Raw genomic sequence first — 18,687 nt, forward strand, 5'->3', positions numbered from 1 at the left:
GCCAGGTGCCTTCCTGAGGAATTCTTGCAGCCTCCAAGGGAGGAGCATGGCAGCACTATAGAACTAACTAATACTTTGTTTAAAAAAATAAAACAAAAAACCAAGCACTGCAGGTGAGGAGCGGGTCATTGCAGCAAAATGTTCTGGGATCACTGAATGGATGTAGCAGAGGGATGGACAGGACACAACCCAAAAAGATATCTGCCTTTTTGGGTGTATCCTCAGTGCCCACAAGCTCCCTGGATCTGCTCCTGTGACTCAGTCAGCTGTGTGAACCCTACTCTGCCTCTTGTTCTTTTTGAACCCATGGAAGTAGTGTGGAGTTGGCAAAAATGTATTGTGGAGTTAGCTTGCCCCAATTTGAACCCTGGCTTTGCTCCTAAGAAGTACCACATTAGATGTGGCACTTAACCCAGTGTGCCTCATTTTCCTGGACGATAAATGAAAAACCAAACCATTTGCTGTCAACTTGTTTCTGACTCAAGTGTTGTAGATTAGAACTGCTCCATAGGATTTTCTTTGTTGTAAACTTTATGGAAGCAAATTGCTAGGTCTTTTATTCACAACATGAATCTTTATGGTAGTTGTTGTTGTTGTTGTTGCTAAGTACTATTGAGTCAGTTCCAACTCGTAATGACCCTGTATAGAGTTTCCAAGGAGCACCTGGTGGATTTGGACTGCCGACCTTGTGGTTCACTGTGCAGTGCTAATTTACAGTGTTCCACCAGGTGATATTAATGATATTGTCCGATGATTTCTCCATTCCATTGGGCCACCTCTCTTTGGAATGGGCACAGATATCTGGCCAGCTTACTGGAAGTTGGCCAGACATTGTCTGATGATTCATGCATTCTGCTGAGTCAACTCTCTTTGGAATGGACACAAATATGGATCTCTTCCAATCAATTGGTCAGATAGCTCTCTTCCAAATTTCTCAACATAGATGAGTGAGTGCCTCCAGTGCTTCATCAGTTTGTTGAAAGAGTTCAATTTGTATTCCATCAATTCCCAGAGCCTTGGTCTTTGCCAATGATTCAATGCACCTTGGACTTCTTCCTTCACTAGCATTGTCTCTTGATCATATGCTAACTCTTGAAATAGTTGAACACCAACCATTTCTTTTTGGTACAGTGACTCTGTGTAATCCTTCCATCTTCTTTTGATGCTTTCTGTATCATTCACTATTTTACCTGTAGAATCCTTCAGTAACACAAGTTGAGGTTTGCATTTTTTATTCACTTCTCTCAGTTTGAGAAATGCCAACTATGTTCTTCTCTATTGGTTTTCTCCAGGTCTTTGCACATTTTGTTATGTTTGACTTTGTCTTCTCAAGTTGTCCTTTGGAATTTTCTGTTCACTCTTTCACCTCCTCATTTCTTCCATTTGCTTTAGTATCTCTATGCTGGAGAGCAAGTTTCAGAGTCTCTTCTGACATCTGTTTTGGTCTTCGTCTTCTTTCTTGTCTTCTTAATGACCTTTTGCATTCTTCCTGTATGATGCTCTTGATGTCATTCCACAAATCCTCATATCTTCAGTCTTTACTGTATATAATGTATCAAATCTGTTCTTCAGATGACCTCTAAATTCAGGCGATATATGTTCAAGGTCACTTCTTTTCTCTTGTGGACTTGTTTTAATTTTCTTTACCTTTAGCCTGAACTTGCATATGAACAATTGATAGTCTGTTCCAGTCTGCCCCTTACCTTTTTTTTGGCTGATGAAATGGAACTTTTCCACAGATGTAGTCAATTTGATTTTTGTGTATCCTATCTGGTGAGATCCATATATAGCTGTCTTTTATGTTGTTTAAAAAGGCATTTGCAATGAAGAAATCATTGGTCTTGAAAAATTCTATCACGTGATCTCCAGCGTTGTTTCTCTATCCAAAGCCATGTTTTCCAATTACTGATCATTCCTGTTTGTTTCTAAACTTTGCATTCCAATCACCAGTAATTATCAATATATCTCAAATGCATGTTTGATCAATTTCAGACTGAGGAAATTGATAGAATTCTTCAATTTCATCATCACTGGCTTGAGTGGTTGGTACATAAATTGGAATAATAGTTGTATTAACTGTTCTTCCTTGTAGATGTATGGATATTATCCTATCACAGTCAGCATTGTATTTCAAGACAGATCTTGATATGTTCTTTTTAATGATAAATGCAACGCCATTCCTCTTCAATTTGCCTTTCCCCGGCATAGTAAACCATGTGTTTGTCAGATTCAAAATGGCCAATACCAGTGTATTTCAGCTCACTAATGCCTAGGATGAGGAGCTCTGGTAGCATAGTGGTTACGAATTGGGCTGTGAACCGAAAGGTCAGCAGTTCAAAACTACCAGCTGCTCTGTGGGAGAAAGATGAGGCATTCTGTTCTTGTAAAGATTAACAGCCTTGGAAACCCTGTGCAGGGTTGCTATGAGTCAGAACTGACTCCATGGCACATAACAACAACAACAATGCCTAGGATATTGATGTTTGTGGGTTACACTTAAGTTTTTGACCACTTCCAGTTTTCCTAGATTCATACTTTGTACATTCCGTGTTCTGCTGATGATGTTTACAGCTATTTCTCTTCATTTTGAGTTGTGCTCCATCAACAAATGAAGGAATCAAAAACTTAACTCCATTCATGTCATCATGTTCAACTTTACTTTGAGGAGACAGCTCTTCCCCAGATGTAGTTTGAGTGCCTTCCAATGTGAGTGGCTCATTTTCTGGCATCATTTCTGACAATACTCTGGTGCTGTTCATCATGTTACAATAGTCAATATTCCGGTGCTGTCTGACAGTGTTCCGTTGCTATTCATAAGGTTTTCAGAGACAAAATATTTGGAAATAGTCCATTTCTCCTCCTTTCTAGTCTGTCTTAGTCAGGAAGCTCAGCTGAAACCTGTCCCTCATGGGTGGTGTCCTTTGGGGTTGTAAAATACTGGTGGTGTAGCTTTAAGAATCAGAACAAGTACAAATTGACAGATGAGTGGTGGGGGCTTCAGGCAGCCATTGCTAATCAGTCACACCTCTACAAACTAAGCCTAGTCTTCTTGCATTAGAAGTCTTTAAAACTTTTTTTTATTACTAATATTTTGTTGTGTTTTAGGAAAATTTTTACATAGTAAATTAGGTTTCCTTTAAACAATTTTTATACAAATGGTTCTGTGCTGTTGGTGACAGTTTTCACAACTTGTCATCATTCTCATTTCCATTCCTTTTGTTCTTTTTTCTTTGATCTAGCTTCCCTTCCCTCCTTATCTTCTCATCTTTGCTTTTAGGTAAATGCTGATCATTTTCTCACATATAGTTCTCGGTTTAAGGAAGCAGTTACTCAAATATTGATATTGTTTATTTTATAAGTCAATCTATTCTTTTTCTGAAAGGTGATCAGCAGAAATAGCTTCAATTCCTCATTCAAAGGTTATCCAATGTGATAACCTTGGGGGAGTTCTTCTTACCTTTATCAGTCTGGTAGGTCTGGCTTTATTATTATTATTTTTTCTTTTAGGAACTTAAGTTTTGTTCTACATAGAAAGTTTATTCTACAGAGAGTGCCATGACTTTATTATTAATTGTCAGGAGCTGTCACTTGAAGTTTATATCCATTCATGTGACAAATATTTATTGAGCTGTTGCTTTATTTATGCCAAACATTATTATAGGCACTGGGCTGCAATGCTAGACACAAACAGAAAATATTCCTGCTCTTCAGAGCTTAAAATCCAGTGGGAAAACTAGTCATCACTCAAAGAGTCATGCTAACCTGTGGAGAACTGCGATGGTGACAAGTGTGTCAAAACAAAGACATCTAATGCTCATCAACAAAAGAGTTCACTTGGCCAGGGTGACACAGGACGCTGTAATGTTTGACCTGTGACCTGAAGCAAGAGCAGGAGTTCTCAGGTTGGGTGGTGGGTGAGGCTGGAGGAACACTGAGGCAGAGGAAAGAGCTGTGCCCAACCTGGAGCTGGAAGGGAGCTGGTGAGTGTGAAAGCGTGAAGATGTAGCAAGAGATGGACATGGAGGTTGTTTCTTTTGGGGCTTCCTCAACTAAGTGAAGGAGTTTTGCTTTTATCCTGAGAGCAATGGGAGAAAGGCAGCATTTTCTGTGGATGAAGTGTGAATTTCTAAAAGATGACTCTGAATAGAGTGGTGTGGAGAATGGATTGAATTTTCTTATCAAGAATGTGCCTAGAGCAATATATTGGATCATGCTGCTGCTTGTATTTGGGTTGTGGTAAAAACAAAACAAAACAACAAAACTCACTGTGTTGACTTGGGTGACAGGGAAAATTAAAAATAAAGAAAAAAATTGGAAATTTTCTTTAAAATAATCGTTAAAAACAAAACAAGATACAGAAATTGATCTAGAAAATATTAAAAAAGTCTGAACTCATTGTTCTAGAGGCTCCTAAGAAAGTAATGGGAAGGAACTCCGTATTGAAAGGGGTAGGGCTATCAGAAGATCCTGGGATTGTTCACTCTAACTCTTGGCCTTGGCCATGGGTATCTGAGGATTTTATAGGACAGGTCCGTATCTTTGGGCTCAAAGGCAAAGAAGTACCACCAGCATCCAATTTCATTGATAGAGCCAAGACTTAAATCTATATTAATTCAATTCCATGTACTGCTACTTGCTGGAAGACAGCAGACAAAACAAGGTAAATTTCTTTTTGAGGGCTCATGAGTGCCACTTGGGCCCATCCATGGAGAACATGTTCACCTGCTGAGGCTTCCTGGGGTACTGATGACCACATGAGGTCTGAAGTTCTTCTTTACTTCCACACAGTCCCTCTCATAAGTCTTCCAGATCAGTGAAGAGCTTTCCCATTCCTAAAGATTTCTAAGAATAAAGGTTCCCTAGGCCAACCTTTCCTACATTTTCTGTGTTGGGCACAGACTTTAACAAAAGCTCCCATAGGCATCTTTGTGCCTATGGCTGAAGCTCAGAAGGCCCTGCTGAGTACCTCAGAGCTCAGACATTTGGGCTGTTAGTGCATTGTAGGCACCCTGCATTTAGAAATCTGACAAGGAATGAGAATATGAGCTGGGGAGAGCTGGTTCTCTCGGTTGCCACAGAAACCAAATGGAGCTGGATTTAGCATGAAATTACAGGGTACACACAAAGATGGAGGTAAACATTTATCTACCACTGCTTTTTTCTTTTCTTTTCAAATTGAACCTTCCCAGCAAGTGGCAGCAACACCTGTGAAGCTAAAGGGGGGCAGCAGAACATGTTGTGCCAAAGGAATGGTGTGTTCTAGAAGCTTTACAAATGGCAAGGACTTAGATTTTTTTCCAAAGACACAAATCACCTAAGCAGTCCTCCTCCAAGCTTCAGGTCCTGCCAAATAAGAAGCAGCATCTCAGGAAGGGTAATGAGGAGAAATGAACGACAAATAGCTTTGGGCTGCAGTTACCAATAAATACAGTTGCCAATAGGGATATGAGACTGTTCAGTTCTTAGAACTATGGAATATATCAGAAACACCTGGAAAAGTATTTAAATTATCCACTAACATAGATGCAGATTCAGCAGGTAGGCATGGTGGTTTTAACAAATGTTCCAGGTAGTGTGGCAACCCCAGTGTTTAGAAGCATGACTTTAGCAGTGACCTTCAAGCTTCCAGAACACAAGACAGCCTCATGAAGAAGAAAGAAGCACAAGTGGAGCCTGGGTTTTGGTGGATCCAGTTGCTGAAATGCACTGTCTCACATGTGCAAGATACCATGGAACCCAGAAAACAATGACAACCCTGGGACTTTTTAAAACCTCCTATTTTAAGAGTGATCATTTAATTAATGCAATCAAAACAGAAATAAAATATGTGGGTACTTTTGAAATGTATTTACAAAGTAGTTTTAACTTATGTAATAATGAAAGAACTTTCCCTCTATCTCAAGGTGACTTTGGAGTCCTGGTGTAGCGCTGTGGGTTAATGCACTGGACTGCAATGTTGGTTTGAGCCGCAAGGTTGGTGGCTCAAGCTCATCAATTGCTCCTTGGAAACCCTATACAGGGTCGCTATGAGTCAGAACCAACTCCATGTTGCTTAAAAACAAGGTGACTTCAAGGAGGTCAGCAAGCTATTGATGAGTTACCATTTTACAATGAGGTCACTCTGTGATTGTTGCATTCTGGCCGAACTGTGACTGAGATTGTGAATTCAGGCTGTGGGAACTGAGGATGCTGCTTAAAAACACATTTTTCCATTTCTTGAGTTTTGTTCCAGGGTTTGTTGGAAATGTCAGTCTAGTTGGCACCAGCCTTCTACTAACTGGCTTTCTTAGCCTATTTAGAATGTGATGTTGTATAGAGCAAAATGGCTCACCTGCTAGTCTGCTCCTCAGGAGGACACCCCTTCCTTATTCCTCTGCTTACCACCAGCTGCCTGGTTAAGGGAACATCCTCAGTGCCTGCTGCCTCAGCACAGGGCGGGTTGGGCTTGGAGAGTGAGTAATAGAATGTCCCTGAATAATCCACCCTCCTTGCCAACTGTGCTGCCAATTTCCACCTCCAGAGAGTCTGGTTGTCTGCATGTTCATCAGCAGAACATGAGATTAACCCTGAAAGGAGATCTGGTAGGACATCATGGTGGCATGCCCTGGTTTCCCCACAGTCCTCTCAGCCTAGGGCTTGAGAAGGAGTGACATTATTTTCACCCAGCTGAGAACCCACCTGAGAAACTCTCAACCTCTTGACTGCTCTTTACAACTTCAAGTGGTACTGCAAGTTGGATAGTGCAGGAATGGATGAGTTTTGTATCATGTGGAAACTACAAGGAGTATAGGAGTCATGAGGGTGATTTGACAGAGCTGGAATTTAACCAGGACAGCAGAGCTGACATCACTTTCTAGTGAGAATGTGGGCAAACCTCTGAGGATGAGATTTGTTGGCAGAACGAGACCTGGGTTTTGCCTGCTGACATCCTTTCTTGAGGTGGAAAACTGAGGGTTTCCCTCTGGGTTTCATTTTTTCCTATTTCCTCCCAGTTTTTCCAAGACCAGAACTTGAATTTCTGTTCAAGGCATCTTCTCATCTACCTTTCCTGGCACTTTCCCCCAAATTACTACTCGTTCAGACAAAAATCCTTAACTGAAAATTTCTTGGTGGGTTTTGTCTTTTCCACTCTTCTTCTCTTGTCCAGTAGCCACTTTTTTTTTTCTTTTCAAATCACCTACCAAATACATTAAACAACCATTTACTGTGGACCTGTATTTTGCTACATACCACATGGGGGTCAAGACTGACCTTATGACTAAGCAGAAATGAATGTCATGATAGCAGCTAACCTCCTAAGCAGACTACTGCTGTGGCACTGTAGGATCAGCACTGGACTGTGAACCGCAAGGTCAGCAGTTCAAATCCACCAACTGCTCCTCAGAAACCCTATACAGTGTTGCTATGAGTCGGAACTGACTTGACCACACTTAACAACAACAAACAACAGGAAAGAAGAAACTGAAATTGAAGCTGGGGAGCCTATGTGATCCCTTTCAGACTATCTTGGGGGAACAAGTCCCCCAGTAGACCAGTAGCTTTTAGGAGGAGAGGACAGTGGATTTGATTTTTGAGGCCTTTAAGAAGAAAGTGGTCTGTGAGGAGCTAGTGCCTAGATGCTTAACTGGCGAAAGAAACCTCCCTAAGGGACTCTAAGATAAATCAAGTAGGGAGCCTCCTTTCAAGGAAGGGATCAAGGTTTGAGTAGAGGAGACAATACTCAAACCCACAGAACCACACTGCAAAGCATAATGCAGAAGAAAGGGAGGACTGACACTGGCATCAGAATTGGTGAGATCAGCAAAGCAGCAGTGAAGAAAATTTTGCTGCAAAATATCTACTGCAGGCAATGAGAAAGGGATCTGAAACACATGGATACAACCCAACCTTTAGAAGGGGTGAAAGAAGTTGGTCTTGGAATAAAAGGAGGCAGCTGTGTGACCGTGGGCCTTGTATTTACTATTTGGAGCCTCAGCTGAGCTACAAATTCCTAAGGCCTCTTTCTGTTCTGATTAGAAGAGAAACACAAGGGCAGAGAAAGAGAAAGCACATGTATACAAGGCTTGGTTGAGGTTTTCCTACGAGTGGCCACTGGTCATAGTCTGACATCATTCAGTCTGATGTAGGTCACAGTCTGGTATTGGCAGTGTCAGATTATGCAGTAAGTGTGATTATGCAATACTTGTGTTTATTTACTAATTTATTTACACATCAAAGATTTTGCTTCTAGGTATGGCTCTCTCCCAACCCCACAGCATTTTCCCACAGAATCTAAGCCTCTTCAAATTTACAATTCCCGACAGGAATGGAATACCCAGTAAGTAAGCATGGACTTAGTTATGCTTAGTTACTAACCTGTAGTGAATAGTTTTACATGTTTTTCACCACATCTTTGAAATGTGAGATTGTCCACTACAGATTAGTTAGTACTCACAAGCCCCTGCTTAGCTTGCCTATTAGGTCATCCGTTCCTGGGTATTGGTATGGATTTATAGATGCTAGCTTCTCTCTACACTGTGGAGATCTGATTCAGGCAGCACAGAAATAACATTGCTGTGGTCTTCAAGAATGAATGTTACTGCAGGCCAAGGGTATTTAGATACAGTAGGTGGCGCTCTTTCTCCTGAAACTGGTGTCCACACAAGCTTGATTTACAGACAGCTTGGCTCTTTTTGCAGTATGCAGATACCAGAAGAACTGTTAGTTCTGAGTGGTGGAGACCCCTGTGTACTGAGACCTTTCAGAAGCCCATCTCCAGGCCTGTCATCCGAGGCACCTCTGAGTATATTCAAGTCAGGGCTTGCAATCAGTTCATTCCAGTTCCATACACTGATAAGAATTCACATTTCCATTGCAGAGGGACTGCATCAGAAATCTATAGTCTTAACAAGATCCCCTGGTGTTTCTTATGGACACCTAAGAATCACCTGGGGATCTGTGAGAATCATCTAAGGATCTTGTTAAACTTTCGGCTAGTGTGGTGGTTGGCATGTGCCACAGAAGTTGGCTCTGTCTCATAGCCACCCTGTATAAGGTTTCTGAGACTAAATCTTTACAGGAGCAGAAAGCCTATCTTTCTTCCATGGAGCTACTGGTAGATTTGAAGAGCTAACCTTGCAGCTAGCAGCCAGCTCGTAATCCACTACGCTATCAGGGCTATTTTTTTGGCTAGTAATAGAGTGCTTAACTGTTTGTGCCACCCAGGGCTGGCCAGGGCTGGCCACCAACATGACTGTCCCTCAAGAGGCTCCAGTGAGACTTGAGCTGAGCTGCAGCACCGATAAGGTACATGTGCACAGTCCCCTCTCCATGACATTAGCACCAGCTGCTGCATTTGCAGAGGGGACTCTTCAGTGGCACAGACACTGACTGCATGTGTCTGGGACTTTGATGGTGACAGGCAAGAATCACAGTCACTGTGTAAGATAAAGTTATCACAGGGGAAGTCCAGGATACCTCTGTACTGTTTGGTGAGATGATACCCTCTGGGGACTGAAGGGAAGGCAGATTTCTAGGAAAACTGCTTACTTGGAGGAGCTGGGCCTCACCAAGACTCCTGTTTGATTTTAGGCAGATCCTTATTTCAGTTTCACCTTGATCAGCAGTATTAACGTTTCGTCCAGCACCACATTAAATGGCATGAATATATTTGTGTGTGTGTGTGTGTGTGTGTGTGTGTGTATGAGACAGAGAATGTGTGTGAGAGAGCATGTGGCGGAGAGAGAAAGGTAAGCTATCAATTAAATGATTAGCTTTAGGAGAAAACCTGTTTTCATAAGGCAGGATGTTGTTAAGTGACCTTTATTTGGTTCCAACTCATGAAGACCCTGTGTAGGGTTTCCAAGGAGCAACTCATGGGTTTGAATGGCTGACCTAGCAGTTAGCAGGCCAGAGTCACACCAGGACCCCTCAAGGCAAGATTGTTGTTGTCGTTGTTAAGTGCCATCGGGTCAGTTCCGACCCATAGAGACCCTGTATAGGGTTTCTGAGAAGCAGCTGGTGAGCTTGAACTGCTGACCTTGCAGTTCAAACGGCTTTGCAGTCTAGCTCATTAACCCACAGCGCCATAGGACCATGCAATCTTGGGGACTGAGGAGACCCCTTCTCTTCGGTTTTTATTGCAATCACTAAACCTCACAATGGCCCATAACAAATTGGAAAGTGCATGTTATCTTCATCCTTCTGGGAACAAACATGTATATACCTATGACTTTCACTGAGTTGTTAGAATAACCATATCTCTTTAGTCAAAGTCCATATCCTCGGGCTTTTGAGGGAGGGACACCTTCAACATATCAAGTTTCAATGAGGAGAAAGTGGGTTTTACCTCAGCTCTTGGGACACTGGAAACATTTGGTAGAGGCGAGGAAAAAAGGGACATGGTGGGTGTCAGGTGGTGGCAGCGGTGGTAAGAGTGTGACATTGCACTCCTTCTGAATGGGCTTCATCATTCAATCAGCAGTTGCCACCCACTGAGTATGTACTGGTGGTCAAGAATCGGGCTAGGCACTAGGGAGGTAGTTATGGGCCTCACAACCTTTGCTCTCAAGAAACGCGCTGTCTTTTTGGGGTGAAATTAGGCAGAGTTTTCCCTCAGTTCAGAAAAGCACATTTAGGCTGCTGTCTGTACCCTGCTCAAAGGGCTCTGCAGTGGCTCTGCAGTTCTTCCTCCCTCTCGAGCTTTGGTACAGACAGCAGTGAAAAAGATGCTTTTCAAACAGAGGACAGCCAGTCCTGCGTGTATCCAGATGTCCTGTCATCCTTGTGAAGATTCTGTTTGTCAGGAACATGCTTTGGTTTCATAACTATAGATTTTAGGGACCAGACGTGGCCAAAGGCTTCAAGACAGTTGAAATGAAGCAGCTCTTCTGTATACTCGTGGCCAGCAGGCTGGGAATCCTCCAAGCTTTCGTGAGGGGTTAAGGAGAGACAGCTACAGTACTTCAGATGGGGTGCTGCTAAGTGTCCTGGGGGGGGGTAGCATGGCTGCCGCAGGACAAGTTGAGCGGAGTGGGAATGAGACGGAGTCTGAGCTGCCACAGCTGGGTGAACTGCTGACTCACCGCTGCAGCCATGTTACCTTTAGCAGCCAGTACAACTCTGGGGAATTCTTTTCTATCTTAAAGGAAGATGTGATAACAGCTCTGGGGACAGCAGAGGAGAGCAAGTGAATGAGCTCCTAAACTTAATCCTAAACAGCGTCTATACTAAGTATTTCCATCAGAATTCTTCAGTAGAAATGATTTGCCAACCATAGAAAAATTGGGCAATGATTCCATTAGTGAATATGTATGTACTAAACATTTATTGTATGCCCAGTACATTGCTTAGATGATGAGAGGAAAATAAGAGAAGTAAAAGATGATTTTACCTATTTGGGGATTACTGTATGGCCAAATCAGAGAGAGACTCACTCTGCCAGGCATACTGATGCACATGAACTAGCTTATATAACACTGAAATACGTCTACAATCTTTCTTATTCTACTGAAAATTCAATGAGCCCTGTTCAACAGTTAAGCAGTTGGCTGTTAACCAAAAGATAATGGTTCAAACCCACCCAAGGTCTCTATGGGAGAAAGACCTGTAAAGATTACAGCCTAGAGAACCCTTTGGAACAATTTTACCCTGTCACATGGGGTCACTGTAAGTCCAAATTGACTTGATAGCATACAACAACAACAACAGATAGTTGGGGAGCCAGGATTGGCCATGCCAGTCACGTGTCAGTGTTCTTTCTCATTGAGCTACACTGTTACTTGGGAGGCAGAAGTCCCACAGATGCACACAACTAGAGAACACAGGATGATATGTGGTTAAGTGCTAAATTGTGTTGATAATAGAAGCACTTATGGTGGGTTCAGAATAATCTTCATCAATCTATAGGCCTGGGTCAACTGAAGATGTATAGATATACTTATATTTAAACAAATACTCAACCTTTTGAACAGGCTGTGGTCCAGATGAGAAATTAGAAGGTTGGGAAGTGGGAAGTGTAGGTGAGGTGATGGGAACAAAGTCAGGCTGAGGCCTGTCAACCTGGGGTGACTCGCAGGTCACAAAGTATCTACAATGGCACTAATTTCTGAGGACTACACAGAGATACGTAAACATATTTTTGCCCTTTGGGAATTTAGTCTCATTGGATTTATATGATCAATTTATCAAGTTAGGAGCTATTAGCAAAAGAGAAGGGGAAAGAGAAGGAATTATCAGGAATAAAGAGGGTCAACACTTTCCCTATTCAGTTTTTAATGAGTCAACTTTTGCATGAAGGAAGAGGATGAGAGTTCAGATCCTGAATCCATTGGCCATTTTGCCAGATGATATCAATAAAGACTCAAAAGCTTTTTTGTTTTCATTTAGAGCTGCTGGCTGTGCCTTTGTGGTTGGACTGTTCAGAGCTACCTGAATTTTGGCTTCAGAGCTGGTATACTCTCAGTCAGCTGTTGGATCATCTTCTCTCATCAGACTTGGGGCGCTTCTTTGCCTCTTTGCTGATGTATCTGATGCTTCCAGGGGCACAAATGTGCCAGTTCTCTGATCCAGTTTCCAATGTTTCCTATCCTTTCAGGTGCTTGTTTGGACCCATGGATTTAGATTGCAGTATCTCTTCTCTCCTTTTCCTTAGTATCTAGCTAAGTAGACTCTAAGCCAATGTACCCAATTTCACTCCTGATTTGCCTAGAGCTACACACTTTTTGTGATTCAGATCAGGGGCTTCATAAATTATATTCAGCTGACTGAGATGTCATATTAGAGCTTAAAAAGTTCGAGGACGACAGAGAGATGAGTAACATCACATAGCAGTGTTTGTCTTGGACAAATCCCTTCTTTTGCATGCCAGGAAAATGAGTGAAAATGTCTACAGGAAGAGTTTTAGAACAGAATCTGAGATACAGGCCAATCCAGGTTTCAGAGAATCTTGGGAAAAGTGGCTTTAACTACATGCAAGTGGAAATAAGCATACTGTTTCATTTCTGAAAGAAAGAGCTTAGGGTTGGTTCTGACAGAATAGAATAATTAAACGGATGGATAGGTGCAGATATGGAAGAATGGGCCAAGGAAAATAATAGCAATAGTAGGGATGACCAGACTGAGTTCATGTTAACTGGTCCCAAGTGAAAGGGAATACTGAGGGTTTACTTATAAATAAAATAAAATAAATACAGTGACTCCATATGATATGCACTGAACTATAAACCACAAGGTTGGTGGTTCAAGCCCAACAGCCACTCTGTGGGAGAAAGATGAGGCTTTCTGCTCCCACAAAGATTTTTTTAAAAGCCTCAAAACCCCTATACAGGGTTGCTATGAGTTGGAATTGACTCGACGGCACTTAACAATAATAGCAATTTACAATAATAGTATCCCTAGGTAGTACAACTGGTTAACTGTTCACCTACTAACCTGGTGGTTGTTGTGTGCCAGGGAATTAGTTCCGACTCATAGTGACCCTGTACAGGGTTTCTGAGGCTGTAAAGAAAGCCTCATCTTTCTACCATGGAACAGCTGGTAGTTTCGAATTGCTGACCTTAACGTTCACAGCCCGATTCATAACCACTACACTACCAGAGCTCCTTGCTACTCACCTAAAGGATGTTAATTTGAGCCCAGTCTAAGAAGAAAGACCTAGCAATCTGCTTCCAAAAGGTCTTAGCTTTAAAACTCTGGAGGCAGTTCTATTCTCTACACATTGACGTTGTCATGAGTTGGAATCAACTTGGTGGCAATGGGTGGTTATTTATAATTATAAACATATTTCTAATAGCCAAAGGTCTTTAGAGAAACAAAGTTGTTTACGAATTCTAAATACCTGGCTGTGCCTGACCTATACTGAGAGAGTCTTGAGGAAACCGGATGCTGTAGAAACATTAAGGCGAGAAGCCAAAGGCTCAGTGACTTGCTACTGTGTGGTGTTGATGTAGAATTATCTCCATGTGGTTACAGTAGTGGAACAGCTTTTACTTTGAGTTTCACCTAGGTCTATTTCCTGTTGACAGAAGTGGTAGCCATATTCCCTGATAAGTAAGAATTGGCTCTGGGAACGGCCTGAAAATAGGGAGATGTTTCAGAGCAGAATAGTGTTTCATTCAATTCTTTATCCTTAACATCTAATGGAATGTTTAGTACATTGTAGTAAATCAACCAATGTTTACTGAGTGCTCTTAAACAGTGTGTGCTTTGAGATTGGTCACAGGGAAGAGAAAAGAAAATTATGCCCTATGTCCTTTGTCTTATAATTATTACTCCGATGTTAAAATGTTGGCAGATTCTTGATGATTCTCAAGAAACCTGGGAAATAGGATTGCAAAATGATGGTGAATTATGCCAGAAATACAAGCAAAGGAAGTCCCTTCAAAAGAAAGTATTGGCATTTTGGTTTGCCCAGGGACTGAATGGTGTAAAGAGGCACACAGTTTGAACAACATGTGCTGGAAATGTTCCCTCAAAAGATTAGGTGTTTGGACAGAACAGATGTGGTACAATAGGACCCATCCAGGGAACCGTCGGGAGATCTGTGTGGCTGGAGTGCAGGTGAAAATTAGAAAGAGAAGCTAGAAAACCATTGGAGGGGAGTTTTCAAGACAACAAAACAGAAGTTGTCAAGCTGATTCTGGCTCAAGGTGACCCCATTTGTATAGCGTAGAACTGCCCCATAAGGGTTTCAAGGCTGTGCTCTTTCAGAAGCAGATTACCAGGCCTGTCCTCTGAGATACCCTTGAGTGGATCCAAACCTCTAAACTTTCAGTTAGTAGTCAACTGCGTAACCATTTGTACCACCCAGGGACTCTAAAGGAGAGTTAGCAGTATGGTAATATGATGAACATTTCCATTAGGATCAATAACCCTGGGGGATGTGTAGAAGGAGAGGGAGAAGGAGTGACGGGAGGCAGCAAGATGGAACAGGAGTCAAGGGCAATAACCTGAGTGAGGCAGGATAAGTGCTTGAGCCAGGGCAGTGTAAGTGAGCACAGAGAGGAGGCAGCCTGGGAAATGAGGAGACGTTACACTTGACTGAACTTATAAATTGACTGGTACTGGCAGTGAGGGAGAGGAAGGAGTGTATAAAAAATGGTCTGTTTACTTTGGTGCCTGGATGGATAGACATGCCTTCACTCCCAGGGGGACTGTGGGAGTAGGGTTTGGAAAATGCCAAAGGAAAATATGGTTTTGGACATAGGCACATTTAGTCTGAGATGTTTCAGGACAGTCTGCTAGATGCCTTCGGTATACTAGCTTGGGTCGCTGCAAAACTGTTGGTGCTGGAAGTAAAGATTAGAAAGACCTTGTCACCATGCATTTGAACACCTTTACAGGGACGTGACTGAGGTCACTGAGGAAAGCAGGTGGAGTGAGAAGGGGGTCTAGGGATAGAGCCTAGCAATAAACCAATATCAGGAGGTGGGCCTGACCAAGAGGAATCAGAAAAACTGCCCAAGGAGCACCAGCCTGAAGGGAAGGAGGTAAACCAGGAAAGTGGGTGTGCTAGCATCTGAGGTGGGACAGAGATTCCAGAAAGGAATGACTGGAAAATGCAGTGCACCAGAAAATTTGGAAGTAGAGACTCACTGCAGACTGATGCCAGAAGGCTCAAGTGATTTCTTTATTAATGGAGTCTCTGGGTTGTGCAAATGGTTATAGGTTCAGCTGCTAATTAGAAAGTTAGAGGTTTGAGTCCACCCAGAGGTACCTCAAAAGAAAGACATGGTGATCTGCCTCTGAAAAATTAGCCTTTGAAGACCAGCCAGAACCCACAGTTCTACTCTGAAACACATGGTGTCTCCATGACTTAGAGTGAATTCCAAGACAACTGATGCTTTGTTGTTGTTGTTGTTAAGTACCGTGGAGTCAGTTCAGACTCATAGCGACCCTGTCCAGGTTTCCAAGGCTGTTAATCTTTACGGGAGCAGAAAGCCTCATCTTTCTCCCACAGAACAGCGAGTAGTTTCAAACTGCTGACCTTGCAGCTCACAGACTGATTTGTAACCACTACGCTACTCTAGCTTATCAAGGCTGAAAATTTGAAATCATAGTGGATTTTTGGCTTCTTTCAAATCCTTTCTCTTTGTTTACTATAATCAATGAACCACCAAAGCCTGCCTTGTTTTCCCTTCTTTCTTTTTTAATCCCTCATACTGATTCCTTCTCATCACCAGAATAGCCACCTTTGCCCAGCCCCACTGACCATGGGATTTTTTTTTTTTTTTTTAGTTTGACAGTTTATTGGTATTTTCAGGAAAGACATTCATCTCAGTCATTTCTCTCTCGCATCTTGACCATAGCTAAAGATTTCATTTGGGTCAAGAAAATAATATGCAGGAGAGGGATAGTTACTATCTTAACATAAACAGGAAAATGAACAAAATTGGAAAATTTGCCTACGTTAAAGGAAGTTAAAGTTAAATTCATGTATCTTGATATTAAATCTTGTTAAGTAAGAACTAATAGTTCTATATACATTTCTACTGTTTTACTTGGGATTTAATCTAAACTTAAATGCAAATGAGCAAAATGTTAGGAATATATAATAGTCAGGCTGCCTCTCTGGAGTTAGTACCTATTAATAGAGCTCAGTGAGCAGTTACCACCAATAAAATGGTCTGAAGCATCCTCTAAATTTAACATTGTTGGAATTTTCAAGGAAATCACTGTATTTTATGTTTCTTTTGTTTGTGACTATGCTTTTAATGATGCGTCTGTCACATTAGGAAAAAAGTTCATATACAATACAAAAATACAAAAAAAACCCAACAACCCCCAAACCACCCCAAACCCCAACAACACACAGAACAAAGTACATATGGTCAGAGATTCCATAACATGTTTGAAGATACATTTTCTTTCCTTCTATTTTCAGCATCTAAAATGTGCTTTTGAGAGGCCATTGGTCAATACATATAGACTTGGCATTCTATTAAGTAATGTCAATTCAAATTGGATTCCACAAATCAGTAACTTAGATGCATTGACAAAGTACAGAAAGTGCCATCTTCTCATTCATACAATTATTAATTTCCTTTTAAAAAAATAAAAGCAGCCAAATACTGAAGCAATATGTACATTAACATTTTTGGTGGTGGTCTGTATTTTAAAAGAAACAGTGTCCTCAAGTTCTGGTGCAAATGCTTTTAGAACTAGTTAATAACAGAAACCAAGAGAAACACATTCAAAATATTGATTTTTTTAACTTTGGTAGCAAATGGTTGTTCTTTGAATACTACTTAAGGTAGACATGACCCATTAAGGTGAAGTGAGCATTTCAAATACTCAAACAATTTACATAAAATAAAAAAAAAATGGTTAAAGAGCTAAACATCCATATTTACTGATAACAATGCAAAAACTATCCGATGACTTGAAATTAAAAAAAAAAAATCCCATAAGAACAAAAAGCTGGATTTAATTTTGTCTAAATTTACTTTCCGTCAATAAATAGTCCAATAATGTTTTGCCTCCCAATACAATATGCAATATTCCCTTTTCTATAAGGCTGTTCCTGGGAGCCAGACAGTTTATATAATGAGGGAGTTAAGTTAGTAATTGCTTACATTTTGAACCAGTTTAAACAGACAATAACATTTTGTTTCCCTCTTAATGTGCTGATAGTTGTGCCTAAAAAAATACGCAATTCTTAGAAAGATACCATTTCTGATTTCTTTATTAGTTGTAGCCTTTGGAAACTAACCACATGAAACTACAAAACTAGTAAATGTCTTGAAATCTGCATATAAAACATAAATTACCTCTAATTTCAAACTCTCATTTATTAGTGTACCACTCCATCTTTAATTAAGAAAGAAAGAAAGAAAGAAAAAAAAAGCCGTTCCAAAGATAGTCTTATGCCATTCTTTAAAAAAGGAAAATGTCCTTTGAACTTTACACCCACCCCACACCCCAAATCATAAAACACATCATTTAATTGTCTTGGTCATGAACATTTCCGAAATGAGATTTTATATTTCGCTCCCATAGCTTTTGGTTATCAGAAAACTCATGCTTTCCTTTGTTGAAGAAGTTTGGTCCTGCTGAAGTTGGTGTATCCCTGCCAGTATTCTTCATCCTCATCTTCGCTTTTGGAGGCATTTCCTCTGGAGCACTGTCTTCATCTTCATTAAAAGCTGCTGCTACTGAAAGGGATTTTGGAGCAAGAGTTGGAACTGTTTCATTAGGCTTACTGGATCCCAGTTTGATGGATATGGCTGATGCTTTCTTTGTCATATGACTACCTATGGCAAATCCAAACTTGGAGATCTTTGTAGGCTTTGTTGGGACGTCTTCAATTTCTTCTTCAGCTGATCGCTTCTCGGCGCTGCGATCTGAACTTTCCCATCCATTACTGGAAGACACAGTCTTAGTTTTCACAGGTTTTTCTTCTGCATTTTCAGGTCTTCCAGCGACTCCAGCTCGTTGTGGATTCTCGGTTTCTCCTCTCGGGCCTTGTTGCCCGCCATTTTCCCCGCCGTCTAACCATAGGATTTTGGAAATAGTTTCCTAATGTGTGTGGCCTCCAATCTCATGCTTCTTAGATCCATACTTCACCCCACCACTAGGTTAACAGAGATGAAAATTGCTTTCATCATTTCAACTTCTTTGGGTAAAATCTTTAGTACTTCTCGATTTTTCCAGTGATAGAAGAGAAGAAGATGAATTTCTAGAGAGTACAGGATATACAGTTGACAGTTG

The 18,687-nt window shown here is 41.3% G+C and overlaps 1 pseudogene; it reads right to left on the reverse strand.

The window, feature by feature from the left end:
• Positions 1-17,919: 17,919 nt before the first annotated feature.
• Positions 17,920-18,455, reverse strand: LOC102841281 (annotated as a pseudogene).
• Between the last annotated feature and the right edge of the window lie 232 nt (positions 18,456-18,687).

The sequence above is a fragment of the Chrysochloris asiatica genome, unplaced genomic scaffold (assembly GCF_000296735.1).
Source record: "Chrysochloris asiatica unplaced genomic scaffold, ChrAsi1.0 scaffold00207, whole genome shotgun sequence".
NCBI lineage: Eukaryota > Metazoa > Chordata > Mammalia > Afrosoricida > Chrysochloridae > Chrysochloris > Chrysochloris asiatica.